This window comes from Cyclopterus lumpus, chromosome 14 (assembly GCF_009769545.1).
Source record: "Cyclopterus lumpus isolate fCycLum1 chromosome 14, fCycLum1.pri, whole genome shotgun sequence".
Lineage (NCBI taxonomy): Eukaryota > Metazoa > Chordata > Actinopteri > Perciformes > Cyclopteridae > Cyclopterus > Cyclopterus lumpus.
Window position 1 is genome coordinate 7168299 of NC_046979.1, and position 26404 is coordinate 7194702.

Genomic DNA, 26404 nt, shown 5'->3' on the forward strand with positions numbered 1-26404 from the left:
ATATTTAGTGGACAAATAAGATATTCAGAAATGTTCCTGTTTTAATGCAGCAATTTGTAATCTTTCGTGTAGAGACTTGTTGTTTTCACATGTAAACTGCATTGATTTTTTCAGTCTTGAGGATCTGAGCTGAAAGGAAAAGCGTTGCATGGAGGGAGTAGAGGAGGGGAGCTAGGCGAGCTAGGTGGCTCTTCCTCAAGACATTTTATACAGGGGAATTAGCTCAAATGGTAGAGTGCTCGCTTAGCATGCGAGAAGTAGCGGGATCGATGCCTGCATTCTCCAAGTGACTTTGGTTTATTCTGTGCACATGATGAGTGCAAAAAGAAGATTGATAAATCAATGGAACTTCTTGCAACCATTATTTTCTTCCCCCGAGACTTGTAGAATATGATAACTTTTGATTACCAAATATTTAGTGGACAAATAAGATATTCAGAAATGTTCCTGTTTTAATGCAGCAATTTGTACTCTTTCGTGTAGAGACTTGTTGTTTTCACATGTAAACTGCATTGATTTTTTCAGTCTTGAGGATCTGAGCTGAAAGGATCATGTATTGCCTGGCAGACTAAAGGAGAGTTGACTGCGACGAGGATGGGATTCGAACCCACGCATGCAGAGCACAATGGATTAGCAGTCCATCGCCTTAACCACTCGGCCACCTCGTCATCTGTAGACTATCTTTACATCAACACTCTGATCCAGGTCACCTTCCAAAGTGTATACATAGGTCAGGAAACTTTGGAAAAGCGTTGCATGGAGGGGGTAGAGGAGGGGAGCTAGGAGCTAGGCGGCTCTTCCTCAAGACATTTTATACAGGGGAATTAGCTCAAATGGTAGAGCGCTCGCTTAGCATGCGAGAAGTAGCGGGATCGATGCCCGCATTCTCCAAGTGACTTTGGTTTATTCTGTGCACATGATGAGTGCAAAAAGAAGATTGATAAATCAATGGAACTTCTTGCAACCATAATTTTCTTCCCCCGAGACTTGTAGAATATGATAACTTTTGATTACCAAATATTTAGTGGACAAATAAGATATTCAGAAATGTTCCTGTTTTAATGCAGCAATTTGTACTCTTTCGTGTAGAGACTTGTTGTTTTCACATGTAAACTGCATTGATTTTTTCAGTCTTGAGGATCTGAGCTGAAAGGAACATGAATTGCCTGGCAGACTAAAGGAGAGTTGACTGCGACGAGGATGGGATTCGAACCCACGCGTGCAGAGCACAATGGATTAGCAGTCCATCGCCTTAACCACTCGGCCACCTCGTCACCTGTAGACTATCTTTACATCAACACTCTGATCCAGGTCACCTTCCAAAGTGTATACATAGGTCAGGAAACTTTGGAAAAGCGTTGCATGGAGGGGGTAGAGGAGGGGAGCTAGGCGGCTCTTCCTCAAGACATTTTATACAGGGGAATTAGCTCAAATGGTAGAGCGCTCGCTTAGCATGCGAGAAGTAGCGGGATCGATGCCCGCATTCTCCAAGTGACTTTGGTTTATTCTGTGCACATGATGAGTGCAAAAAGAAGATTGATAAATCAATGGAACTTCTTGCAACCATTAATTTTCTTCCCCCGAGACTTGTAGAATATGATAACTTTTGATTACCAAATATTTAGTGGACAAATAAGATATTCAGAAATGTTCCTGTTTTAATGCAGCAATTTGTACTCTTTCGTGTAGAGACTTGTTGTTTTCACATGTAAACTGCATTGATTTTTTCAGTCTTGAGGATCTGAGCTGAAAGGAACATGAATTGCCTGGCAGACTAAAGGAGAGTTGACTGCGACGAGGATGGGATTCGAACCCACGCGTGCAGAGCACAATGGATTAGCAGTCCATCGCCTTAACCACTCGGCCACCTCGTCATCTGTAGACTATCTTTACATCAACACTCTGATCCAGGTCACCTTCCAAAGTGTATACATAGGTCAGGAAACTTTGGAAAAGCGTTGCATGGAGGGGGTAGAGGAGGGGAGCTAGGCGGCTCTTCCTCAAGACATTTTATACAGGGGAATTAGCTCAAATGGTAGAGCGCTCGCTTAGCATGCGAGAAGTAGCGGGATCGATGCCCGCATTCTCCAAGTGACTTTGGTTTATTCTGTGCACATGATGAGTGCAAAAAGAAGATTGATAAATCAATGGAACTTCTTGCAACCATAATTTTCTTCCCCCGAGACTTGTAGAATATGATAACTTTTGATTACCAAATATTTAGTGGACAAATAAGATATTCAGAAATGTTCCTGTTTTAATGCAGCAATTTGTAATCTTTCGTGTAGAGACTTGTTGTTTTCACATGTAAACTGCATTGATTTTTTCAGTCTTGAGGATCTGAGCTGAAAGGAAAAGCGTTGCATGGAGGGAGTAGAGGAGGGGAGCTAGGCGAGCTAGGTGGCTCTTCCTCAAGACATTTTATAGAGGGGAATTAGCTCAAATGGTAGAGTGCTTGCTTAGCATGCGAGAAGTAGCGGGATCGATGCCTGCATTCTCCAAGTGACTTTGGTTTATTCTGTGCACATGATGAGTGCAAAAAGAAGATTGATAAATCAATGGAACTTCTTGCAACCATTATTTTCTTCCCCCAAGACTTGTAGAATATGATAACTTTTGATTACCAAATATTTAGTGGACAAATAAGATATTCAGAAATGTTCCTGTTTTAATGCAGCAATTTGTAATCTTTCGTGTAGAGACTTGTTGTTTTCACATGTAAACTGCATTGATTTTTTCAGTCTTGAGGATCTGAGCTGAAAGGATCATGTATTGCCTGGCAGACTAAAGGAGAGTTGACTGCGACGAGGATGGGATTCGAACCCACGCGTGCAGAGCACAATGGATTAGCAGTCCATCGCCTTAACCACTCGGCCACCTCGTCAACCTGTAGACTATCTTTACATCAACACTCTGATCCAGGTCACCTTCCAAAGTGTATACATAGGTCAGGAAACTTTGGAAAAGCGTTGCATGGAGGGGGTAGAGGAGGGGAGCTAGGCGGCTCTTCCTCAAGACATTTTATACAGGGGAATTAGCTCAAATGGTAGAGCGCTCGCTTAGCATGCGAGAAGTAGCGGGATCGATGCCCGCATTCTCCAAGTGACTTTGGTTTATTCTGTGCACATGATGAGTGCAAAAAGAAGATTGATAAATCAATGGAACTTCTTGCAACCATAATTTTCTTCCCCCGAGACTTGTAGAATATGATAACTTTTGATTACCAAATATTTAGTGGACAAATAAGATATTCAGAAATGTTCCTGTTTTAATGCAGCAATTTGTACTCTTTCGTGTAGAGACTTGTTGTTTTCACATGTAAACTGCATTGATTTTTTCAGTCTTGAGGATCTGAGCTGAAAGGAAAAGCGTTGCATGGAGGGAGTAGAGGAGGGGAGCTAGGCGAGCTAGGTGGCTCTTCCTCAAGACATTTTATAGAGGGGAATTAGCTCAAATGGTAGAGTGCTCGCTTAGCATGCGAGAAGTAGCGGGATCGATGCCCGCATTCTCCAAGTGACTTTGGTTTATTCTGTGCACATGATGAGTGCAAAAAGAAGATTGATAAATCAATGGAACTTCTTGCAACCATTATTTTCTTCCCCCAAGACTTGTAGAATATGATAACTTTTGATTACCAGATATTTAGTGGACAAATAAGATATTCAGAAATGTTCCTGTTTTAATGCAGCAATTTGTAATCTTTCGTGTAGAGACTTGTTGTTTTCACATGTAAACTGCATTGATTTTTTCAGTCTTGAGGATCTGAGCTGAAAGGATCATGTATTGCCTGGCAGACTAAAGGAGAGTTGACTGCGACGAGGATGGGATTCGAACCCACGCGTGCAGAGCACAATGGATTAGCAGTCCATCGCCTTAACCACTCGGCCACCTCGTCATCTGTAGACTATCTTTACATCAACACTCTGATCCAGGTCACCTTCCAAAGTGTATACATAGGTCAGGAAACTTTGGAAAAGCGTTGCATGGAGGGGGTAGAGGAGGGGAGCTAGGCGGCTCTTCCTCAAGACATTTTATACAGGGGAATTAGCTCAAATGGTAGAGCGCTTGCTTAGCATGCGAGAAGTAGCGGGATCGATGCCCGCATTCTCCAAGTGACTTTGGTTTATTCTGTGCACATGATGAGTGCAAAAAGAAGATTGATAAATCAATGGAACTTCTTGCAACCATTATTTTCTTCCCCCGAGACTTGTAGAATATGATAACTTTTGATTACCAAATATTTAGTGGACAAATAAGATATTCAGAAATGTTCCTGTTTTAATGCAGCAATTTGTACTCTTTCGTGTAGAGACTTGTTGTTTTCACATGTAAACTGCATTGATTTTTTCAGTCTTGAGGATCTGAGCTGAAAGGATCATGTATTGCCTGGCAGACTAAAGGAGAGTTGACTGCGACGAGGATGGGATTCGAACCCACGCGTGCAGAGCACAATGGATTAGCAGTCCATCGCCTTAACCACTCGGCCACCTCGTCATCTGTAGACTATCTTTACATCAACACTCTGATCCAGGTCACCTTCCAAAGTGTATACATAGGTCAGGAAACTTTGGAAAAGCGTTGCATGGAGGGGGTAGAGGAGGGGAGCTAGGCGGCTCTTCCTCAAGACATTTTATACAGGGGAATTAGCTCAAATGGTAGAGTGCTCGCTTAGCATGCGAGAAGTAGCGGGATCGATGCCCGCATTCTCCAAGTGACTTTGGTTTATTCTGTGCACATGATGAGTGCAAAAAGAAGATTGATAAATCAATGGAACTTCTTGCAACCATTATTTTCTTCCCCCGAGACTTGTAGAATATGATAACTTTTGATTACCAAATATTTAGTGGACAAATAAGATATTCAGAAATGTTCCTGTTTTAATGCAGCAATTTGTAATCTTTCGTGTAGAGACTTGTTGTTTTCACATGTAAACTGCATTGATTTTTTCAGTCTTGAGGATCTGAGCTGAAAGGATCATGTATTGCCTGGCAGACTAAAGGAGAGTTGACTGCGACGAGGATGGGATTCGAACCCACGCGTGCAGAGCACAATGGATTAGCAGTCCATCGCCTTAACCACTCGGCCACCTCGTCATCTGTAGACTATCTTTACATCAACACTCTGATCCAGGTCACCTTCCAAAGTGTATACATAGGTCAGGAAACTTTGGAAAAGCGTTGCATGGAGGGGGTAGAGGAGGGGAGCTAGGCGGCTCTTCCTCAAGACATTTTATACAGGGGAATTAGCTCAAATGGTAGAGCGCTCGCTTAGCATGCGAGAAGTAGCGGGATCGATGCCCGCATTCTCCAAGTGACTTTGGTTTATTCTGTGCACATGATGAGTGCAAAAAGAAGATTGATAAATCAATGGAACTTCTTGCAACCATAATTTTCTTCCCCCGAGACTTGTAGAATATGATAACTTTTGATTACCAAATATTTAGTGGACAAATAAGATATTCAGAAATGTTCCTGTTTTAATGCAGCAATTTGTAATCTTTCGTGTAGAGACTTGTTATTTTCACATGTAAACTGCATTGATTTTTTCAGTCTTGAGGATCTGAGCTGAAAGGAAAAGCGTTGCATGGAGGGAGTAGAGGAGGGGAGCTAGGCGAGCTAGGTGGCTCTTCCTCAAGACATTTTATAGAGGGGAATTAGCTCAAATGGTAGAGTGCTTGCTTAGCATGCGAGAAGTAGCGGGATCGATGCCCGCATTCTCCAAGTGACTTTGGTTTATTCTGTGCACATGATGAGTGCAAAAAGAAGATTGATAAATCAATGGAACTTCTTGCAACCATTATTTTCTTCCCCCGAGACTTGTAGAATATGATAACTTTTGATTACCAAATATTTAGTGGACAAATAAGATATTCAGAAATATTCCTGTTTTAATGCAGCAATTTGTACTCTTTCGTGTAGAGACTTGTTGTTTTCACATGTAAACTGCATTGATTTTTTCAGTCTTGAGGATCTGAGCTGAAAGGATCATGTATTGCCTGGCAGACTAAAGGAGAGTTGACTGCGACGAGGATGGGATTCGAACCCACGCGTGCAGAGCACAATGGATTAGCAGTCCATCGCCTTAACCACTCGGCCACCTCGTCATCTGTAGACTATCTTTACATCAACACTCTGATCCAGGTCACCTTCCAAAGTGTATACATAGGTCAGGAAACTTTGGAAAAGCGTTGCATGGAGGGGGTAGAGGAGGGGAGCTAGGCGGCTCTTCCTCATGACATTTTATACAGGGGAATTAGCTCAAATGGTAGAGCGCTTGCTTAGCATGCGAGAAGTAGCGGGATCGATGCCCGCATTCTCCAAGTGACTTTGGTTTATTCTGTGCACATGATGAGTGCAAAAAGAAGATTGATAAATCAATGGAACTTCTTGCAACCATTAATTTTCTTCCCCCGAGACTTGAAGAATATGATAACTTTTGATTAACAAATATTTAGTGGACAAATAAGATATTCAGAAATGTTCCTGTTTTAATGCAGCAATTTGTACTCTTTCGTGTAGAGACTTGTTGTTTTCACATGTAAACTGCATTGATTTTTTCAGTCTTGAGGATCTGAGCTGAAAGGAACATGAATTGCCTGGCAGACTAAAGGAGAGTTGACTGCGACGAGGATGGGATTCGAACCCACGCGTGCAGAGCACAATGGATTAGCAGTCCATCGCCTTAACCACTCGGCCACCTCGTCACCTGTAGACTATCTTTACATCAACACTCTGATCCAGGTCACCTTCCAAAGTGTATACATAGGTCAGGAAACTTTGGAAAAGCGTTGCATGGAGGGGGTAGAGGAGGGGAGCTAGGCGGCTCTTCCTCAAGACATTTTATACAGGGGAATTAGCTCAAATGGTAGAGCGCTCGCTTAGCATGCGAGAAGTAGCGGGATCGATGCCCGCATTCTCCAAGTGACTTTGGTTTATTCTGTGCACATGATGAGTGCAAAAAGAAGATTGATAAATCAATGGAACTTCTTGCGACCATAATTTTCTTCCCCCGAGACTTGTAGAATATGATAACTTTTGATTACCAAATATTTAGTGGACAAATAAGATATTCAGAAATGTTCCTGTTTTAATGCAGCAATTTGTACTCTTTCGTGTAGAGACTTGTTGTTTTCACATGTAAACTGCATTGATTTTTTCAGTCTTGAGGATCTGAGCTGAAAGGAAAAGCGTTGCATGGAGGGAGTAGAGGAGGGGAGCTAGGCGAGCTAGGTGGCTCTTCCTCAAGACATTTTATACAGGGGAATTAGCTCAAATGGTAGAGAGCTCGCTTAGCATGCGAGAAGTAGCGGGATCGATGCCTGCATTCTCCAAGTGACTTTGGTTTATTCTGTGCACATGATGAGTGCAAAAAGAAGATTGATAAATCAATGGAACTTCTTGCAACCATTATTTTCTTCCCCCGAGACTTGTAGAATATGATAACTTTTGATTACCAAATATTTAGTGGACAAATAAGATATTCAGAAATGTTCCTGTTTTAATGCAGCAATTTGTAATCTTTCGTGTAGAGACTTGTTGTTTTCACATGTAAACTGCATTGATTTTTTCAGTCTTGAGGATCTGAGCTGAAAGGAAAAGCGTTGCATGGAGGGAGTAGAGGAGGGGAGCTAGGCGAGCTAGGTGGCTCTTCCTCAAGACATTTTATACAGGGGAATTAGCTCAAATGGTAGAGTGCTCGCTTAGCATGCGAGAAGTAGCGGGATCGATGCCTGCATTCTCCAAGTGACTTTGGTTTATTCTGTGCACATGATGAGTGCAAAAAGAAGATTGATAAATCAATGGAACTTCTTGCAACCATTATTTTCTTCCCCCGAGACTTGTAGAATATGATAACTTTTGATTACCAAATATTTAGTGGACAAATAAGATATTCAGAAATGTTCCTGTTTTAATGCAGCAATTTGTAATCTTTCGTGTAGAGACTTGTTGTTTTCACATGTAAACTGCATTGATTTTTTCAGTCTTGAGGATCTGAGCTGAAAGGATCATGTATTGCCTGGCAGACTAAAGGAGAGTTGACTGCGACGAGGATGGGATTCGAACCCACGCGTGCAGAGCACAATGGATTAGCAGTCCATCGCCTTAACCACTCGGCCACCTCGTCATCTGTAGACTATCTTTACATCAACACTCTGATCCAGGTCACCTTCCAAAGTGTATACATAGGTCAGGAAACTTTGGAAAAGCGTTGCATGGAGGGGGTAGAGGAGGGGAGCTAGGCGGCTCTTCCTCAAGACATTTTATACAGGGGAATTAGCTCAAATGGTAGAGCGCTCGCTTAGCATGCGAGAAGTAGCGGGATCGATGCCCGCATTCTCCAAGTGACTTTGGTTTATTCTGTGCACATGATGAGTGCAAAAAGAAGATTGATAAATCAATGGAACTTCTTGCAACCATTAATTTTCTTCCCCCGAGACTTGTAGAATATGATAACTTTTGATTACCAAATATTTAGTGGACAAATAAGATATTCAGAAATGTTCCTGTTTTAATGCAGACATTTGTAATCTTTCGTGTAGAGACTTGTTGTTTTCACATGTAAACTGCATTGATTTTTTCAGTCTTGAGGATCTGAGCTGAAAGGAAAAGCGTTGCATGGAGGGAGTAGAGGAGGGGAGCTAGGCGAGCTAGGTGGCTCTTCCTCAAGACATTTTATACAGGGGAATTAGCTCAAATGGTAGAGCGCTCGCTTAGCATGCGAGAAGTAGCGGGATCGATGCCTGCATTCTCCAAGTGACTTTGGTTTATTCTGTGCACATGATGAGTGCAAAAAGAAGATTGATAAATCAATGGAACTTCTTGCAACCATTATTTTCTTCCCCCGAGACTTGTAGAATATGATAACTTTTGATTACCAAATATTTAGTGGACAAATAAGATATTCAGAAATGTTCCTGTTTTAATGCAGCAATTTGTAATCTTTCGTGTAGAGACTTGTTGTTTTCACATGTAAACTGCATTGATTTTTTCAGTCTTGAGGATCTGAGCTGAAAGGATCATGTATTGCCTGGCAGACTAAAGGAGAGTTGACTGCGACGAGGATGGGATTCGAACCCACGCGTGCAGAGCACAATGGATTAGCAGTCCATCCACCACTTAACCACTCGGCCACCTCGTCATCTGTAGACTATCTTTACATCAACACTCTGATCCAGGTCACCTTCCAAAGTGTATACATAGGTCAGGAAACTTTGGAAAAGCGTTGCATGGAGGGAGTAGAGGAGGGGAGCTAGGCGAGCTAGGCGAGCTAGGGGGCTCTTCCTCAAGACATTTTATACAGGGGAATTAGCTCAAATGGTAGAGTGCTCGCTTAGCATGTGAGAAGTAGCGGGATCGATGCCCGCATTCTCCAACTGACTTTGGTTTATTCTGTGCACATGATGAGTGCAAAAAGAAGATTGATAAATCAATGGAACTTCTTGCAACCATAATTTTCTTCCCCCGAGACTTGTAGAATATGATAACTTTTGATTACCAAATATTTAGTGGACAAATAAGATATTCAGAAATGTTCCTGTTTTAATGCAGCAATTTGTACTCTTTCGTGTAGAGACTTGTTGTTTTCACATGTAAACTGCATTGATTTTTTCAGTCTTGAGGATCTGAGCTGAAAGGAAAAGCGTTGCATGGAGGGAGTAGAGGAGGGGAGCTAGGCGGCTCTTCCTCAAGACATTTTATACAGGGGAATTAGCTCAAATGGTAGAGCGCTCGCTTAGCATGCGAGAAGTAGCGGGATCGATGCCAGCATTCTCCAACTGACTTTGGTTTATTCTGTGCACATGATGAGTGCAAAAAGAAGATTGATAAATCAATGGAACTTCTTGCAACCATAATTTTCTTCCCCCGAGACTTGTAGAATATGATAACTTTTGATTACCAAATATTTAGTGGACAAATAAGATATTCAGAAATGTTCCTGTTTTAATGCAGCAATTTGTACTCTTTCGTGTAGAGACTTGTTGTTTTCACATGTAAACTGCATTGATTTTTTCAGTCTTGAGGATCTGAGCTGAAAGGAAAAGCGTTGCATGGAGGGAGTAGAGGAGGGGAGCTAGGAGAGCTAGGTGGCTCTTCCTCAAGACATTTTATACAGGGGAATTAGCTCAAATGGTAGAGCGCTCGCTTAGCATGCGAGAAGTAGCGGGATTGATGCCAGCATTCTCCAAGTGACTTTGGTTTATTCTGTGCACATGATGAGTGCAAAAAGAAGATTGATAAATCAATGGAACTTCTTGCAACCATTATTTTCTTCCCCCGAGACTTGTAGAATATGATAACTTTTGATTACCAAATATTTAGTGGACAAATAAGATATTCAGAAATGTTCCTGTTTTAATGCAGCAATTTGTAATCTTTCGTGTAGAGACTTGTTGTTTTCACATGTAAACTGCATTGATTTTTTCAGTCTTGAGGATCAGACCATAATTTTCCTCCCCCGAGACTTGTAGAATATGATAACTTTTGATTACCAAATATTTAGTGGACAAATAAGATATTCAGAAATGTTCCTGTTTTAATGCAGCAATTTGTAATCTTTCGTGTAGAGACTTGTTGTTTTCACATGTAAACTGCCTTTATTTTTTCAGTCTTGAGGATCTGAGCTGAAAGGATCATGTATTGCCTGGCAGACTAAAGGAGAGTTGACTGCGACGAGGATGGGATTCGAACCCACGCGTGCAAAGCACAATGGATTAGCAGTCCATCGCCTTAACCACTCGGCCACCTCGTCATCTGTAGACTATCTTTACATCAACACTCTGATCCAGGTCACCTTCCAAAGTGTATACATAGGTCAGGAAACTTTGGAAAAGCGTTGCATGGAGGGAGTAGAGGAGGGGAGCTAGGCGAGCTAGGCGAGCTAGGCGGCTCTTCCTCAAGACATTTTATACAGGGGAATTAGCTCAAATGGTAGAGTGCTCGCTTAGCATGCGAGAAGTAGCGGGATCGATGCCCGCATTCTCCAACTGACTTTGGTTTATTCTGTGCACATGATGAGTGCAAAAAGAAGATTGATAAATCAATGGAACTTCTTGCGACCATAATTTTCTTCCCCCGAGACTTGTAGAATATGATAACTTTTGATTACCAAATATTTAGTGGACAAATAAGATATTCAGAAATGTTCCTGTTTTAATGCAGCAATTTGTAATCTTTCGTGTAGAGACTTGTTGTTTTCACATGTAAACTGCATTGATTTTTTCAGTCTTGAGGATCTGAGCTGAAAGGAAAAGCGTTGCATGGAGGGAGTAGAGGAGGGGAGCTAGGCGAGCTAGGTGGCTCTTCCTCAAGACATTTTATACAGGGGAATTAGCTCAAATGGTAGAGCGCTCGCTTAGCATGCGAGAAGTAGCGGGATCGATGCCTGCATTCTCCAAGTGACTTTGGTTTATTCTGTGCACATGATGAGTGCAAAAAGAAGATTGATAAATCAATGGAACTTCTTGCAACCATTATTTTCTTCCCCCGAGACTTGTAGAATATGATAACTTTTGATTACCAAATATTTAGTGGACAAATAAGATATTCAGAAATGTTCCTGTTTTAATGCAGCAATTTGTACTCTTTCGTGTAGAGACTTGTTGTTTTCACATGTAAACTGCATTTATTTTTTCAGTCTTGAGGATCAGACCATAATTTTCCTCCCCCGAGACTTGTAGAATATGATAACTTTTGATTACCAAATATTTAGTGGACAAATAAGATATTCAGAAATGTTCCTGTTTTAATGCAGCAATTTGTACTCTTTCGTGTAGAGACTTGTTGTTTTCACATGTAAACTGCATTTATTTTTTCAGTCTTGAGGATCTGAGCTGAAAGGATCATGTATTGCCTGGCAGACTAAAGGAGAGTTGACTGCGACGAGGATGGGATTCGAACCCACGCGTGCAGAGCACAATGGATTAGCAGTCCATCGCCTTAACCACTCGGCCACCTCGTCACCTGTAGACTATCTTTACATCAACACTCTGATCCAGGTCACCTTCCAAAGTGTATACATAGGTCAGGAAACTTTGGAAAAGCGTTGCATGGAGGGAGTAGAGGAGGGGAGCTAGTCGAGCTAGGCGAGCTAGGCGGCTCTTCCTCAAGACATTTTATACAGGGGAATTAGCTCAAATGGTAGAGTGCTCGCTTAGCATGCGAGAAGTAGCGGGATCGATGCCCGCATTCTCCAACTGACTTTGGTTTATTCTGTGCACATGATGAGTGCAAAAAGAAGATTGATAAATCAATGGAACTTCTTGCAACCATAATTTTCTTCCCCCGAGACTTGTAGAATATGATAACTTTTGATTACCAAATATTTAGTGGACAAATAAGATATTCAGAAATGTTCCTGTTTTAATGCAGCAATTTGTACTCTTTCGTGTAGAGACTTGTTGTTTTCACATGTAAACTGCATTGATTTTTTCAGTCTTGAGGATCTGAGCTGAAAGGAAAAGCGTTGCATGGAGGGAGTAGAGGAGGGGAGCTAGGCGAGCTAGGTGGCTCTTCCTCAAGACATTTTATACAGGGGAATTAGCTCAAATGGTAGAGCGCTCGCTTAGCATGCGAGAAGTAGCGGGATCGATGCCTGCATTCTCCAAGTGACTTTGGTTTATTCTGTCCACATGATGAGTGCAAAAAGAAGATTGATAAATCAATGGAACTTCTTGCAACCATTATTTTCTTCCCCCGAGACTTGTAGAATATGATAACTTTTGATTACCAAATATTTAGTGGACAAATAAGATATTCAGAAATGTTCCTGTTTTAATGCAGCAATTTGTAATCTTTTGTGTAGAGACTTGTTGTTTTCACATGTAAACTGCATTTATTTTTTCAGTCTTGAGGATCTGAGCTGAAAGGATCATGTATTGCCTGGCAGACTAAAGGAGAGTTGACTGCGACGAGGATGGGATTCGAACCCACGCGTGCAGAGCACAATGGATTAGCAGTCCATCGCCTTAACCACTCGGCCACCTCGTCACCTTTAGACTATCTTTACATCAACACTCTGATCCAGGTCACCTTCCAAAGTGTATACATAGGTCAGGAAACTTTGGAAAAGCGTTGCATGGAGGGAGTAGAGGAGGGGAGCTAGTCGAGCTAGGTGAGCTAGGCGGCTCTTCCTCAAGACATTTTATACAGGGGAATTAGCTCAAATGGTAGAGCGCTCGCTTAGCATGCGAGAAGTAGCGGGATCGATGCCTGCATTCTCCAAGTGACTTTGGTTTATTCTGTCCACATGATGAGTGCAAAAAGAAGATTGATAAATCAATGGAACTTCTTGCAACCATTATTTTCTTCCCCCGAGACTTGTAGAATATGATAACTTTTGATTACCAAATATTTAGTGGACAAATAAGATATTCAGAAATGTTCCTGTTTTAATGCAGCAATTTGTAATCTTTCGTGTAGAGACTTGTTGTTTTCACATGTAAACTGCATTGATTTTTTCAGTCTTGAGGATCAGACCATAATTTTCCTCCCCCGAGACTTGTAGAATATGATAACTTTTGATTACCAAATATTTAGTGGACAAATAAGATATTCAGAATTGTTCCTGTTTTAATGCAGCAATTTGTACTCTTTCGTGTAGAGACTTGTTGTTTTCACATGTAAACTGCATTTATTTTTTCAGTCTTGAGGATCTGAGCTGAAAGGATCATGTATTGCCTGGCAGACTAAAGGAGAGTTGACTGCGACGAGGATGGGATTCGAACCCACGCGTGCAGAGCACAATGGATTAGCAGTCCATCGCCTTAACCACTCGGCCACCTCGTCATCTGTAGACTATCTTTACATCAACACTCCGATCCAGGTCACCTTCCAAAGTGTATACATAGGTCAGGAAACTTTGGAAAAGCGTTGCATGGAGGGGGTAGAGGAGGGGAGCTAGGCAAGCTAGGCGAGCTAGGCGGCTCTTCCTCATGACATTTTATACAGGGGAATTAGCTCAAATGGTAGAGCGCTTGCTTAGCATGCGAGAAGTAGCGGGATCGATGCCCGCATTCTCCAAGTGACTTTGGTTTATTCTGTGCACATGATGAGTGCAAAAAGAAGATTGATAAATCAATGGAACTTCTTGCAACCATAATTTTCTTCCCCCGAGACTTGTAGAATATGATAACTTTTGATTACCAAATATTTAGTGGACAAATAAGATATTCAGAAATGTTCCTGTTTTAATGCAGCAATTTGTACTCTTTCGTGTAGAGACTTGTTGTTTTCACATGTAAACTGCATTGATTTTTTCAGTCTTGAGGATCTGAGCTGAAAGGATCATGTATTGCCTGGCAGACTAAAGGAGAGTTGACTGCGACGAGGATGGGATTCGAACCCACACGTGCAGAGCACAATGGATTAGCAGTCCATCGCCTTAACCACTCGGCCACCTCGTCACCTGTAGACTATCTTTACATCAACACTCTGATCCAGGTCACCTTCCAAAGTGTATACATAGGTCAGGAAACTTTGGAAAAGCGTTGCATGGAGGGAGTAGAGGAGGGGAGCTAGTCGAGCTAGGCGAGCTAGGCGAGCTAGGCGGCTCTTCCTCAAGACATTTTATACAGGGGAATTAGCTCAAATGGTAGAGCGCTCGCTTAGCATGTGAGAAGTAGGGGGATCGATGCCTGCATTCTCCAAGTGACTTTGGTTTATTCTGTGCACATGATGAGTGCAAAAAGATGATTGATAAATCAATGGAACTTCTTGCAACCATAATTTTCTTCCCCCGAGACTTGTAGAATATGATAACTTTTGATTACCAAATATTTAGTGGACAAATAAGATATTTAGAAATGTTCCTGTTTTAATGCAGCAATTTGTACTCTTTCGTGTAGAGACTTGTTGTTTTCACATGTAAACTGCATTGATTTTTTCAGTCTTGAGGATCTGAGCTGAAAGGATCATGTATTGCCTGGCAGACTAAAGGAGAGTTGACTGCGACGAGGATGGGATTCGAACCCACGCGTGCAGAGCACAATGGATTAGCAGTCCATCGCCTTAACCACTCGGCCACCTCGTCATCTGTAGACTATCTTTACATCAACACTCTGATCCAGGTCACCTTCCAAAGTGTATACATAGGTCAGGAAACTTTGGAAAAGCGTTGCATGGAGGGAGTAGAGGAGGGGAGCTAGGCGAGCTAGGCGAGCTAGGCGGCTCTTCCTCAAGACATTTTATACAGGGGAATTAGCTCAAATGGTAGAGTGCTCGCTTAGCATGCGAGAAGTAGCGGGATCGATGCCCGCATTCTCCAACTGACTTTGGTTTATTCTGTGCACATGATGAGTGCAAAAAGAAGATTGATAAATCAATGGAACTTCTTGCGACCATAATTTTCTTCCCCCGAGACTTGTAGAATATGATAACTTTTGATTACCAAATATTTAGTGGACAAATAAGATATTCAGAAATGTTCCTGTTTTAATGCAGCAATTTGTACTCTTTCGTGTAGAGACTTGTTGTTTTCACATGTAAACTGCATTGATTTTTTCAGTCTTGAGGATCTGAGCTGAAAGGAAAAGCGTTGCATGGAGGGAGTAGAGGAGGGGAGCTAGGCGAGCTAGGTGGCTCTTCCTCAAGACATTTTATACAGGGGAATTAGCTCAAATGGTAGAGCGCTCGCTTAGCATGCGAGAAGTAGCGGGATCGATGCCTGCATTCTCCAAGTGACTTTGGTTTATTCTGTGCACATGATGAGTGCAAAAAGAAGATTGATAAATCAATGGAACTTCTTGCAACCATTATTTTCTTCCCCCGAGACTTGTAGAATATGATAACTTTTGATTACCAAATATTTAGTGGACAAATAAGATATTCAGAAATGTTCCTGTTTTAATGCAGCAATTTGTAATCTTTCGTGTAGAGACTTGTTGTTTTCACATGTAAACTGCATTGATTTTTTCAGTCTTGAGGATCAGACCATAATTTTCCTCCCCCGAGACTTGTAGAATATGATAACTTTTGATTACCAAATATTTAGTGGACAAATAAGATATTCAGAAATGTTCCTGTTTTAATGCAGCAATTTGTACTCTTTCGTGTAGAGACTTGTTGTTTTCACATGTAAACTGCATTTATTTTTTCAGTCTTGAGGATCTGAGCTGAAAGGATCATGTATTGCCTGGCAGACTAAAGGAGAGTTGACTGCGACGAGGATGGGATTCGAACCCACGCATGCAGAGCACAATGGATTAGCAGTCCATCGCCTTAACCACTCGGCCACCTCGTCACCTGTAGACTATCTTTACATCAACACTCTGATCCAGGTCACCTTCCAAAGTGTATACATAGGTCAGGAAACTTTGGAAAAGCGTTGCATGGAGGGAGTAGAGGAGGGGAGCTAGTCGAGCTAGGCGAGCTAGGCGAGCTAGGCGGCTCTTCCTCAAGACATTTTATACAGGGGAATTAGCTCAAATGGTAGAGTGCTCGCTTAGCATGCGAGAAGTAGCGGGATCGATGCCCGCATTCTCCAACTGACTTTGGTTTATTCTGTGCACATGATGAGTGCAAAAAGAAGATTGATAAATCAATGGAACTTCTTGCAACCATAATTTTCTTCCCCCGAGACTTGTAGAATATGATAACTTTTGATTACCAAATATTTAGTGGACAAATAAGATATTCAGAAATGTTCCTGTTTTAATGCAGCAATTTGTACTCTTTCGTGTAGAGACTTGTTGTTTTCACATGTAAACTGCATTGATTTTTTCAGTCTTGAGGATCTGAGCTGAAAGGAAAAGCGTTGCATGGAGGGAGTAGAGGAGGGGAGCTAGGCGAGCTAGGTGGCTCTTCCTCAAGACATTTTATACAGGGGAATTAGCTCAAATGGTAGAGCGCTCGCTTAGCATGCGAGAAGTAGCGGGATCGATGCCTGCATTCTCCAAGTGACTTTGGTTTATTCTGTCCACATGATGAGTGCAAAAAGAAGATTGATAAATCAATGGAACTTCTTGCAACCATTATTTTCTTCCCCCGAGACTTGTAGAATATGATAACTTTTGATTACCAAATATTTAGTGGACAAATAAGATATTCAGAAATGTTCCTGTTTTAATGCAGCAATTTGTAATCTTTTCGTGTAGAGACTTGTTGTTTTCACATGTAAACTGCATTGATTTTTTCAGTCTTGAGGATCTGAGCTGAAAGGATCATGTATTGCCTGGCAGACTAAAGGAGAGTTGACTGCGACGAGGATGGGATTCGAACCCACGCGTGCAGAGCACAATGGATTAGCAGTCCATCGCCTTAACCACTCGGCCACCTCGTCACCTTTAGACTATCTTTACATCAACACTCTGATCCAGGTCACCTTCCAAAGTGTATACATAGGTCAGGAAACTTTGGAAAAGCGTTGCATGGAGGGAGTAGAGGAGGGGAGCTAGTCGAGCTAGGTGAGCTAGGCGGCTCTTCCTCAAGACATTTTATACAGGGGAATTAGCTCAAATGGTAGAGCGCTCGCTTAGCATGCGAGAAGTAGCGGGATCGATGCCTGCATTCTCCAAGTGACTTTGGTTTATTCTGTCCACATGATGAGTGCAAAAAGAAGATTGATAAATCAATGGAACTTCTTGCAACCATTATTTTCTTCCCCCGAGACTTGTAGAATATGATAACTTTTGATTACCAAATATTTAGTGGACAAATAAGATATTCAGAAATGTTCCTGTTTTAATGCAGCAATTTGTAATCTTTCGTGTAGAGACTTGTTGTTTTCACATGTAAACTGCATTGATTTTTTCAGTCTTGAGGATCAGACCATAATTTTCTTCCCCCGAGACTTGTAGAATATGATAACTTTTGATTACCAAATATTTAGTGGACAAATAAGATATTCAGAAATGTTCCTGTTTTAATGCAGCAATTTGTACTCTTTCGTGTAGAGACTTGTTGTTTTCACATGTAAACTGCATTGATTTATTCAGTCTTGAGGATCTGAGCTGAAAGGATCATGTATTGCCTGGCAGACTAAAGGAGAGTTGACTGCGACGAGGATGGGATTCGAACCCACACGTGCAGAGCACAATGGATTAGCAGTCCATCGCCTTAACCACTCGGCCACCTCGTCACCTGTAGACTATCTTTACATCAACACTCTGATCCAGGTCACCTTCCAAAGTGTATACATAGGTCAGGAAACTTTGGAAAAGCGTTGCATGGAGGGAGTAGAGGAGGGGAGCTAGTCGAGCTAGGCGAGCTAGGCGAGCTAGGCGGCTCTTCCTCAAGACATTTTATACAGGGGAATTAGCTCAAATGGTAGAGCGCTCGCTTAGCATGCGAGAAGTAGGGGGATCGATGCCTGCATTCTCCAAGTGACTTTGGTTTATTCTGTGCACATGATGAGTGCAAAAAGATGATTGATAAATCAATGGAACTTCTTGCAACCATAATTTTCTTCCCCCGAGACTTGTAGAATATGATAACTTTTGATTACCAAATATTTAGTGGACAAATAAGATATTTAGAAATGTTCCTGTTTTAATGCAGCAATTTGTACTCTTTCGTGTAGAGACTTGTTGTTTTCACATGTAAACTGCATTGATTTTTTCAGTCTTGAGGATCTGAGCTGAAAGGATCATGTATTGCCTGGCAGACTAAAGGAGAGTTGACTGCGACGAGGATGGGATTCGAACCCACGCGTGCAGAGCACAATGGATTAGCAGTCCATCGCCTTAACCACTCGGCCACCTCGTCACCTGTAGACTATCTTTACATCAACACTCTGATCCAGGTCACCTTCCAAAGTGTATACATAGGTCAGGAAACTTTGGAAAAGCGTTGCATGGAGGGAGTAGAGGAGGGGAGCTAGTCGAGCTAGGCGAGCTAGGCGAGCTAGGCGGCTCTTCCTCAAGACATTTTATACAGGGGAATTAGCTCAAATGTTAGAGCGCTCGCTTAGCATGCGAGAAGTAGGGGGATCGATGCCTGCATTCTCCAAGTGACTTTGGTTTATTCTGTGCACATGATGAGTGCAAAAAGATGATTGATAAATCAATGGAACTTCTTGCAACCATAATTTTCTTCCCCCGAGACTTGTAGAATATGATAACTTTTGATTACCAAATATTTAGTGGACAAATAAGATATTCAGAAATGTTCCTGTTTTAATGCAGCAATTTGTAATCTTTCGTGTAGAGACTTGTTGTTTTCACATGTAAACTGCATTGATTTTTTCAGTCTTGAGGATCAGACCATAATTTTCCTCCCCCGAGACTTGTAGAATATGATAACTTTTGATTACCAAATATTTAGTGGACAAATAAGATATTCAGAAATGTTCCTGTTTTAATGCAGCAATTTGTAATCTTTCGTGTAGAGACTTGTTATTTTCACATGTAAACTGCATTTATTTTTTCAGTCTTGAGGATCTGAGCTGAAAGGATCATGTATTGCCTGGCAGACTAAAGGAGAGTTGACTGCGACGAGGATGGGATTCGAACCCACGCGTGCAGAGCACAATGGATTAGCAGTCCATCGCCTTAACCACTCGGCCACCTCGTCACCTGTAGACTATCTTTACATCAACACTCTGATCCAGGTCACCTTCCAAAGTGTATACATAGGTCAGGAAACTTTGGAAAAGCGTTGCATGGAGGGAGTAGAGGAGGGGAGCTAGTCGAGCTAGGCGAGCTAGGCGGCTCTTCCTCAAGACATTTTATACAGGGGAATTAGCTCAAATGGTAGAGCTGCTCGCTTAGCATGCGAGAAGTAGCGGGATCGATGCCCGCATTCTCCAAGTGACTTTGGTTTATTCTGTGCACATGATGAGTGCAAAAAGAAGATTGATAAATCAATGGAACTTCTTGCAACCATAATTTTCTTCCCCCGAGACTTGTAGAATATGATAACTTTTGATTACCAAATATTTAGTGGACAAATAAGATATTCAGAAATGTTCCTGTTTTAATGCAGCAATTTGTACTCTTTCGTGTAGAGACTTGTTGTTTTCACATGTAAACTGCATTGATTTTTTCAGTCTTGAGGATCTGAGCTGAAAGGAAAAGCGTTGCATGGAGGGAGTAGAGGAGGGGAGCTAGGCGAGCTAGGTGGCTCTTCCTCAAGACATTTTATACAGGGGAATTAGCTCAAATGGTAGAGCGCTCGCTTAGCATGCGAGAAGTAGCGGGATCGATGCCTGCATTCTCCAAGTGACTTTGGTTTATTCTGTGCACATGATGAGTGCAAAAAGAAGATTGATAAATCAATGGAACTTCTTGCAACCATTATTTTCTTCCCCCGAGACTTGTAGAATATGATAACTTTTGATTACCAAATATTTAGTGGACAAATAAGATATTCAGAAATTTTCCTGTTTTAATGCAGCAATTTGTAATCTTTCGTGTAGAGACTTGTTGTTTTCACATGTAAACTGCATTAATTTTTTCAGTCTTGAGGATCTGAGCTGAAAGGATCATGTATTGCCTGGCAGACTAAAGGAGAGTTGACTGCGACGAGGATGGGATTCGAACCCACGCGTGCAGAGCACAATGGATTAGCAGTCCATCGCCTTAACCACTCGGCCACCTCGTCATCTGTAGACTATCTTTACATCAACACTCTGATCCAGGTCACCTTCCAAAGTGTATACATAGGTCAGGAAACTTTGGAAAAGCGTTGCATGGAGGGAGTAGAGGAGGGGAGCTAGTCGAGCTAGGCGAGCTAGGCGAGCTAGGCGGCTCTTCCTCAAGACATTTTATACAGGGGAATTAGCTCAAATGGTAGAGCGCTCGCTTAGCATGCGAGAAGTAGCGGGATCGATGCCTGCATTCTCCAAGTGACTTTGGTTTATTCTGTCCACATGATGAGTGCAAAAAGAAGATTGATAAATCAATGGAACTTCTTGCAACCATTATTTTCTTCCCCCGAGACTTGTAGAATATGATAACTTTTGATTACCAAATATTTAGTGGACAAATAAGATATTCAGAAATGTTCCTGTTTTAATGCAGCAATTTGTAATCTTTCGTGTAGAGACTTGTTGTTTTCACATGTAAACTGCATTGATTTTTTCAGTCTTGAGGATCAGACCATAATTTTCCTCCCCCGAGACTTGTAGAATATGATAACTTTTGATTACCAAATATTTAGTGGACAAATAAGATATTCAGAAATGTTCCTGTTTTAATGCAGCAATTTGTACTCTTTCGTGTAGAGACTTGTTGTTTTCACATGTAAACTGCATTGATTTTTTCAGTCTTGAGGATCTGAGCTGAAAGGATCATGTATTGCCTGGCAGACTAAAGGAGAGTTGACTGCGACGAGGATGGGATTCGAACCCACGCGTGCAGAGCACAATGGATTAGCAGTCCATCGCCTTAACCACTCGGCCACCTCGTCACCTGTAGACTATCTTTACATCAACACTCTGATCCAGGTCACCTTCCAAAGTGTATACATAGGTCAGGAAACTTTGGAAAAGCGTTGCATGGAGGGGGTAGAGGAGGGGAGCCAGGCGAGCTAGGCGAGCTAGGCGGCTCTTCCTCATGACATTTTATACAGGGGAATTAGCTCAAATGGTAGAGCGCTCGCTTAGCATGCGAGAAGTAGCGGGATCGATGCCCGCATTCTCAAAGTGACTTTGGTTTATTCTGTGCACATGATGAGTGCAAAAAGAAGATTGATAAATCAATGGAACTTCTTGCAACCATAATTTTCTTCCCCCGAGACTTGTAGAATATGATAACTTTTGATTACCAAATATTTAGTGGACAAATAAGATATTCAGAAATGTTCCTGTTTTAATGCAGCAATTTGTACTCTTTCGTGTAGAGACTTGTTGTTTTCACATGTAAACTGCATTGATTTTTTCAGTCTTGAGGATCTGAGCTGAAAGGAAAAGCGTTGCATGGAGGGAGTAGAGGAGGGGAGCTAGGCGAGCTAGGTGGCTCTTCCTCAAGACATTTTATACAGGGGAATTAGCTCAAATGGTAGAGCGCTCGCTTAGCATGCGAGAAGTAGCGGGATCGATGCCTGCATTCTCCAAGTGACTTTGGTTTATTCTGTCCACATGATGAGTGCAAAAAGAAGATTGATAAATCAATGGAACTTCTTGCAACCATTATTTTCTTCCCCCGAGACTTGTAGAATATGATAACTTTTGATTACCAAATATTTAGTGGACAAATAAGATATTCAGAAATGTTCCTGTTTTAATGCAGCAATTTGTAATCTTTTGTGTAGAGACTTGTTGTTTTCACATGTAAACTGCATTTATTTTTTCAGTCTTGAGGATCTGAGCTGAAAGGATCATGTATTGCCTGGCAGACTAAAGGAGAGTTGACTGCGACGAGGATGGGATTCGAACCCACGCGTGCAGAGCACAATGGATTAGCAGTCCATCGCCTTAACCACTCGGCCACCTCGTCACCTTTAGACTATCTTTACATCAACACTCTGATCCAGGTCACCTTCCAAAGTGTATACATAGGTCAGGAAACTTTGGAAAAGCGTTGCATGGAGGGAGTAGAGGAGGGGAGCTAGTCGAGCTAGGTGAGCTAGGCGGCTCTTCCTCAAGACATTTTATACAGGGGAATTAGCTCAAATGGTAGAGCGCTCGCTTAGCATGCGAGAAGTAGCGGGATCGATGCCTGCATTCTCCAAGTGACTTTGGTTTATTCTGTCCACATGATGAGTGCAAAAAGAAGATTGATAAATCAATGGAACTTCTTGCAACCATTATTTTCTTCCCCCGAGACTTGTAGAATATGATAACTTTTGATTACCAAATATTTAGTGGACAAATAAGATATTCAGAAATGTTCCTGTTTTAATGCAGCAATTTGTAATCTTTCGTGTAGAGACTTGTTGTTTTCACATGTAAACTGCATTGATTTTTTCAGTCTTGAGGATCAGACCATAATTTTCTTCCCCCGAGACTTGTAGAATATGATAACTTTTGATTACCAAATATTTAGTGGACAAATAAGATATTCAGAAATGTTCCTGTTTTAATGCAGCAATTTGTACTCTTTCGTGTAGAGACTTGTTGTTTTCACATGTAAACTGCATTGATTTTTTCAGTCTTGAGGATCTGAGCTGAAAGGATCATGTATTGCCTGGCAGACTAAAGGAGAGTTGACTGCGACGAGGATGGGATTCGAACCCACACGTGCAGAGCACAATGGATTAGCAGTCCATCGCCTTAACCACTCGGCCACCTCGTCACCTGTAGACTATCTTTACATCAACACTCTGATCCAGGTCACCTTCCAAAGTGTATACATAGGTCAGGAAACTTTGGAAAAGCGTTGCATGGAGGGAGTAGAGGAGGGGAGCTAGTCGAGCTAGGCGAGCTAGGCGAGCTAGGCGGCTCTTCCTCAAGACATTTTATACAGGGGAATTAGCTCAAATGGTAGAGCGCTCGCTTAGCATGCGAGAAGTAGGGGGATCGATGCCTGCATTCTCCAAGTGACTTTGGTTTATTCTGTGCACATGATGAGTGCAAAAAGATGATTGATAAATCAATGGAACTTCTTGCAACCATAATTTTCTTCCCCCGAGACTTGTAGAATATGATAACTTTTGATTACCAAATATTTAGTGGACAAATAAGATATTTAGAAATGTTCCTGTTTTAATGCAGCAATTTGTACTCTTTCGTGTAGAGACTTGTTGTTTTCACATGTAAACTGCATTGATTTTTTCAGTCTTGAGGATCTGAGCTGAAAGGATCATGTATTGCCTGGCAGACTAAAGGAGAGTTGACTGCGACGAGGATGGGATTCGAACCCACGCGTGCAGAGCACAATGGATTAGCAGTCCATCGCCTTAACCACTCGGCCACCTCGTCACCTGTAGACTATCTTTACATCAACACTCTGATCCAGGTCACCTTCCAAAGTGTATACATAGGTCAGGAAACTTTGGAAAAGCGTTGCATGGAGGGAGTAGAGGAGGGGAGCTAGTCGAGCTAGGCGAGCTAGGCGAGCTAGGCGGCTCTTCCTCAAGACATTTTATACAGGGGAATTAGCTCAAATGTTAGAGCGCTCGCTTAGCATGCGAGAAGTAGGGGGATCGATGCCTGCATTCTCCAAGTGACTTTGGTTTATTCTGTGCACATGATGAGTGCAAAAAGATGATTGATAAATCAATGGAACTTCTTGCAACCATAATTTTCTTCCCCCGAGACTTGTAGAATATGATAACTTTTGATTACCAAATATTTAGTGGACAAATAAGATATTTAGAAATGTTCCTGTTTTAATGCAGCAATTTGTACTCTTTCGTGTAGAGACTTGTTGTTTTCACATGTAAACTGCATTGATTTTTTCAGTCTTGAGGATCCGAGCTGAAAGGATCATGTATTGCCTGGCAGACTAAGGGAGAGTTGACTGCGACGAGGACGGGATTCGAACCCACGCGTACAGAGCACAATGGATTAGCAGTCCATCGCCTTAACCACTCGGCCACCTCGTCAACTGTAGACTATCTTTACATCAACACTCTGATCCAGGTCACCTTCCAAAGTGTATACATAGGTCAGGAAACTTTGGAAAAGCGTTGCATGGAGGGAGTAGAGGAGGGGAGCTAGTCGAGCTAGGCGAGCTAGGCGAGCTAGGCGGCTCTTCCTCAAGACATTTTATACAGGGGAATTAGCTCAAATGGTAGAGCGCTCGCTTAGCATGCGAGAAGTAGCGGGATCGATGCCTGCATTCTCCAAGTGACTTTGGTTTATTCTGTCCACATGATGAGTGCAAAAAGAAGATTGATAAATCAATGGAACTTCTTGCAACCATTATTTTCTTCCCCCGAGACTTGTAGAATATGATAACTTTTGATTACCAAATATTTAGTGGACAAATAAGATATTCAGAAATGTTCCTGTTTTAATGCAGCAATTTGTAATCTTTCGTGTAGAGACTTGTTGTTTTCACATGTAAACTGCATTGATTTTTTCAGTCTTGAGGATCAGACCATAATTTTCCTCCCCCGAGACTTGTAGAATATGATAACTTTTGATTACCAAATATTTAGTGGACAAATAAGATATTCAGAAATGTTCCTGTTTTAATGCAGCAATTTGTAATCTTTCGTGTAGAGACTTGTTATTTTCACATGTAAACTGCATTTATTTTTTCAGTCTTGAGGATCTGAGCTGAAAGGATCATGTATTGCCTGGCAGACTAAAGGAGAGTTGACTGCGACGAGGATGGGATTCGAACCCACGCGTGCAGAGCACAATGGATTAGCAGTCCATCGCCTTAACCACTCGGCCACCTCGTCACCTGTAGACTATCTTTACATCAACACTCTGATCCAGGTCACCTTCCAAAGTGTATACATAGGTCAGGAAACTTTGGAAAAGCGTTGCATGGAGGGAGTAGAGGAGGGGAGCTAGGCGAGCTAGGCGAGCTAGGCGGCTCTTCCTCAAGACATTTTATACAGGGGAATTAGCTCAAATGGTAGAGTGCTCGCTTAGCATGCGAGAAGTAGCGGGATCGATGCCCGCATTCTCCAACTGACTTTGGTTTATTCTGTGCACATGATGAGTGCAAAAAGAAGATTGATAAATCAATGGAACTTCTTGCAACCATAATTTTCTTCCCCCGAGACTTGTAGAATATGATAACTTTTGATTACCAAATATTTAGTGGACAAATAAGATATTCAGAAATGTTCCTGTTTTAATGCAGCAATTTGTACTCTTTCGTGTAGAGACTTGTTGTTTTCACATGTAAACTGCATTGATTTTTTCAGTCTTGAGGATCTGAGCTGAAAGGAAAAGCGTTGCATGGAGGGAGTAGAGGAGGGGAGCTAGGCGAGCTAGGTGGCTCTTCCTCAAGACATTTTATACAGGGGAATTAGCTCAAATGGTAGAGCGCTCGCTTAGCATGCGAGAAGTAGCGGGATCGATGCCTGCATTCTCCAAGTGACTTTGGTTTATTCTGTGCACATGATGAGTGCAAAAAGAAGATTGATAAATCAATGGAACTTCTTGCAACCATTATTTTCTTCCCCCGAGACTTGTAGAATATGATAACTTTTGATTACCAAATATTTAGTGGACAAATAAGATATTCAGAAATTTTCCTGTTTTAATGCAGCAATTTGTAATCTTTCGTGTAGAGACTTGTTGTTTTCACATGTAAACTGCATTGATTTTTTCAGTCTTGAGGATCTGAGCTGAAAGGATCATGTATTGCCTGGCAGACTAAAGGAGAGTTGACTGCGACGAGGATGGGATTCGAACCCACGCGTGCAGAGCACAATGGATTAGCAGTCCATCGCCTTAACCACTCGGCCACCTCGTCATCTGTAGACTATCTTTACATCAACACTCTGATCCAGGTCACCTTCCAAAGTGTATACATAGGTCAGGAAACTTTGGAAAAGCGTTGCATGGAGGGAGTAGAGGAGGGGAGCTAGTCGAGCTAGGCGAGCTAGGCGAGCTAGGCGGCTCT

General features: G+C 41.9%; 44 non-coding genes across 44 annotated transcripts; 14 read left to right on the forward strand and 30 right to left on the reverse strand.

The window, feature by feature from the left end:
- Positions 1-586: 586 nt before the first annotated feature.
- Positions 587-668, reverse strand: trnas-gcu. The gene has a single exon. It is a non-coding gene; the product is annotated as a tRNA-Ser (tRNA).
- A 150-nt stretch (positions 669-818) lies between these two features.
- On the forward strand, positions 819-891 carry trnaa-agc. Its single transcript has one exon. It is a non-coding gene; the product is annotated as a tRNA-Ala (tRNA).
- Positions 892-1192: 301 nt separating this feature from the next.
- Positions 1193-1274, reverse strand: trnas-gcu. Its single transcript has one exon. It is a non-coding gene; the product is annotated as a tRNA-Ser (tRNA).
- Positions 1275-1417: 143 nt separating this feature from the next.
- Positions 1418-1490, forward strand: trnaa-agc. Its single transcript has one exon. It is a non-coding gene; the product is annotated as a tRNA-Ala (tRNA).
- Positions 1491-1792: 302 nt separating this feature from the next.
- On the reverse strand, positions 1793-1874 carry trnas-gcu. The gene has a single exon. It is a non-coding gene; the product is annotated as a tRNA-Ser (tRNA).
- Positions 1875-2017: 143 nt separating this feature from the next.
- trnaa-agc lies at positions 2018-2090 on the forward strand. Its single transcript has one exon. It is a non-coding gene; the product is annotated as a tRNA-Ala (tRNA).
- Positions 2091-2802: 712 nt separating this feature from the next.
- Positions 2803-2884, reverse strand: trnas-gcu. The gene has a single exon. It is a non-coding gene; the product is annotated as a tRNA-Ser (tRNA).
- Positions 2885-3028: 144 nt separating this feature from the next.
- trnaa-agc lies at positions 3029-3101 on the forward strand. Its single transcript has one exon. It is a non-coding gene; the product is annotated as a tRNA-Ala (tRNA).
- A 338-nt stretch (positions 3102-3439) lies between these two features.
- trnaa-agc lies at positions 3440-3512 on the forward strand. Its single transcript has one exon. It is a non-coding gene; the product is annotated as a tRNA-Ala (tRNA).
- A 301-nt stretch (positions 3513-3813) lies between these two features.
- trnas-gcu lies at positions 3814-3895 on the reverse strand. The gene has a single exon. It is a non-coding gene; the product is annotated as a tRNA-Ser (tRNA).
- Positions 3896-4412: 517 nt separating this feature from the next.
- trnas-gcu lies at positions 4413-4494 on the reverse strand. Its single transcript has one exon. It is a non-coding gene; the product is annotated as a tRNA-Ser (tRNA).
- A 143-nt stretch (positions 4495-4637) lies between these two features.
- Positions 4638-4710, forward strand: trnaa-agc. The gene has a single exon. It is a non-coding gene; the product is annotated as a tRNA-Ala (tRNA).
- A 301-nt stretch (positions 4711-5011) lies between these two features.
- trnas-gcu lies at positions 5012-5093 on the reverse strand. Its single transcript has one exon. It is a non-coding gene; the product is annotated as a tRNA-Ser (tRNA).
- Positions 5094-5236: 143 nt separating this feature from the next.
- On the forward strand, positions 5237-5309 carry trnaa-agc. Its single transcript has one exon. It is a non-coding gene; the product is annotated as a tRNA-Ala (tRNA).
- A 712-nt stretch (positions 5310-6021) lies between these two features.
- Positions 6022-6103, reverse strand: trnas-gcu. Its single transcript has one exon. It is a non-coding gene; the product is annotated as a tRNA-Ser (tRNA).
- Positions 6104-6621: 518 nt separating this feature from the next.
- trnas-gcu lies at positions 6622-6703 on the reverse strand. Its single transcript has one exon. It is a non-coding gene; the product is annotated as a tRNA-Ser (tRNA).
- Positions 6704-6846: 143 nt separating this feature from the next.
- On the forward strand, positions 6847-6919 carry trnaa-agc. Its single transcript has one exon. It is a non-coding gene; the product is annotated as a tRNA-Ala (tRNA).
- A 1123-nt stretch (positions 6920-8042) lies between these two features.
- trnas-gcu lies at positions 8043-8124 on the reverse strand. The gene has a single exon. It is a non-coding gene; the product is annotated as a tRNA-Ser (tRNA).
- A 143-nt stretch (positions 8125-8267) lies between these two features.
- On the forward strand, positions 8268-8340 carry trnaa-agc. Its single transcript has one exon. It is a non-coding gene; the product is annotated as a tRNA-Ala (tRNA).
- Positions 8341-9053: 713 nt separating this feature from the next.
- Positions 9054-9138, reverse strand: trnas-gcu. Its single transcript has one exon. It is a non-coding gene; the product is annotated as a tRNA-Ser (tRNA).
- Positions 9139-10667: 1529 nt separating this feature from the next.
- Positions 10668-10749, reverse strand: trnas-gcu. The gene has a single exon. It is a non-coding gene; the product is annotated as a tRNA-Ser (tRNA).
- Positions 10750-10910: 161 nt separating this feature from the next.
- Positions 10911-10983, forward strand: trnaa-agc. Its single transcript has one exon. It is a non-coding gene; the product is annotated as a tRNA-Ala (tRNA).
- An 893-nt stretch (positions 10984-11876) lies between these two features.
- Positions 11877-11958, reverse strand: trnas-gcu. The gene has a single exon. It is a non-coding gene; the product is annotated as a tRNA-Ser (tRNA).
- Positions 11959-12119: 161 nt separating this feature from the next.
- On the forward strand, positions 12120-12192 carry trnaa-agc. Its single transcript has one exon. It is a non-coding gene; the product is annotated as a tRNA-Ala (tRNA).
- A 712-nt stretch (positions 12193-12904) lies between these two features.
- Positions 12905-12986, reverse strand: trnas-gcu. The gene has a single exon. It is a non-coding gene; the product is annotated as a tRNA-Ser (tRNA).
- A 716-nt stretch (positions 12987-13702) lies between these two features.
- trnas-gcu lies at positions 13703-13784 on the reverse strand. The gene has a single exon. It is a non-coding gene; the product is annotated as a tRNA-Ser (tRNA).
- Positions 13785-14319: 535 nt separating this feature from the next.
- Positions 14320-14401, reverse strand: trnas-gcu. The gene has a single exon. It is a non-coding gene; the product is annotated as a tRNA-Ser (tRNA).
- Positions 14402-14945: 544 nt separating this feature from the next.
- On the reverse strand, positions 14946-15027 carry trnas-gcu. Its single transcript has one exon. It is a non-coding gene; the product is annotated as a tRNA-Ser (tRNA).
- Positions 15028-15188: 161 nt separating this feature from the next.
- Positions 15189-15261, forward strand: trnaa-agc. The gene has a single exon. It is a non-coding gene; the product is annotated as a tRNA-Ala (tRNA).
- An 893-nt stretch (positions 15262-16154) lies between these two features.
- On the reverse strand, positions 16155-16236 carry trnas-gcu. Its single transcript has one exon. It is a non-coding gene; the product is annotated as a tRNA-Ser (tRNA).
- A 170-nt stretch (positions 16237-16406) lies between these two features.
- On the forward strand, positions 16407-16479 carry trnaa-agc. Its single transcript has one exon. It is a non-coding gene; the product is annotated as a tRNA-Ala (tRNA).
- A 713-nt stretch (positions 16480-17192) lies between these two features.
- On the reverse strand, positions 17193-17274 carry trnas-gcu. The gene has a single exon. It is a non-coding gene; the product is annotated as a tRNA-Ser (tRNA).
- A 716-nt stretch (positions 17275-17990) lies between these two features.
- Positions 17991-18072, reverse strand: trnas-gcu. Its single transcript has one exon. It is a non-coding gene; the product is annotated as a tRNA-Ser (tRNA).
- A 544-nt stretch (positions 18073-18616) lies between these two features.
- On the reverse strand, positions 18617-18698 carry trnas-gcu. The gene has a single exon. It is a non-coding gene; the product is annotated as a tRNA-Ser (tRNA).
- A 725-nt stretch (positions 18699-19423) lies between these two features.
- Positions 19424-19505, reverse strand: trnas-gcu. The gene has a single exon. It is a non-coding gene; the product is annotated as a tRNA-Ser (tRNA).
- A 947-nt stretch (positions 19506-20452) lies between these two features.
- Positions 20453-20534, reverse strand: trnas-gcu. Its single transcript has one exon. It is a non-coding gene; the product is annotated as a tRNA-Ser (tRNA).
- A 725-nt stretch (positions 20535-21259) lies between these two features.
- On the reverse strand, positions 21260-21341 carry trnas-gcu. The gene has a single exon. It is a non-coding gene; the product is annotated as a tRNA-Ser (tRNA).
- A 946-nt stretch (positions 21342-22287) lies between these two features.
- Positions 22288-22369, reverse strand: trnas-gcu. The gene has a single exon. It is a non-coding gene; the product is annotated as a tRNA-Ser (tRNA).
- Positions 22370-23085: 716 nt separating this feature from the next.
- trnas-gcu lies at positions 23086-23167 on the reverse strand. Its single transcript has one exon. It is a non-coding gene; the product is annotated as a tRNA-Ser (tRNA).
- Positions 23168-23711: 544 nt separating this feature from the next.
- trnas-gcu lies at positions 23712-23793 on the reverse strand. The gene has a single exon. It is a non-coding gene; the product is annotated as a tRNA-Ser (tRNA).
- Positions 23794-24337: 544 nt separating this feature from the next.
- Positions 24338-24419, reverse strand: trnas-gcu. The gene has a single exon. It is a non-coding gene; the product is annotated as a tRNA-Ser (tRNA).
- Positions 24420-25144: 725 nt separating this feature from the next.
- trnas-gcu lies at positions 25145-25226 on the reverse strand. The gene has a single exon. It is a non-coding gene; the product is annotated as a tRNA-Ser (tRNA).
- A 161-nt stretch (positions 25227-25387) lies between these two features.
- On the forward strand, positions 25388-25460 carry trnaa-agc. The gene has a single exon. It is a non-coding gene; the product is annotated as a tRNA-Ala (tRNA).
- Positions 25461-26172: 712 nt separating this feature from the next.
- On the reverse strand, positions 26173-26254 carry trnas-gcu. Its single transcript has one exon. It is a non-coding gene; the product is annotated as a tRNA-Ser (tRNA).
- Between the last annotated feature and the right edge of the window lie 150 nt (positions 26255-26404).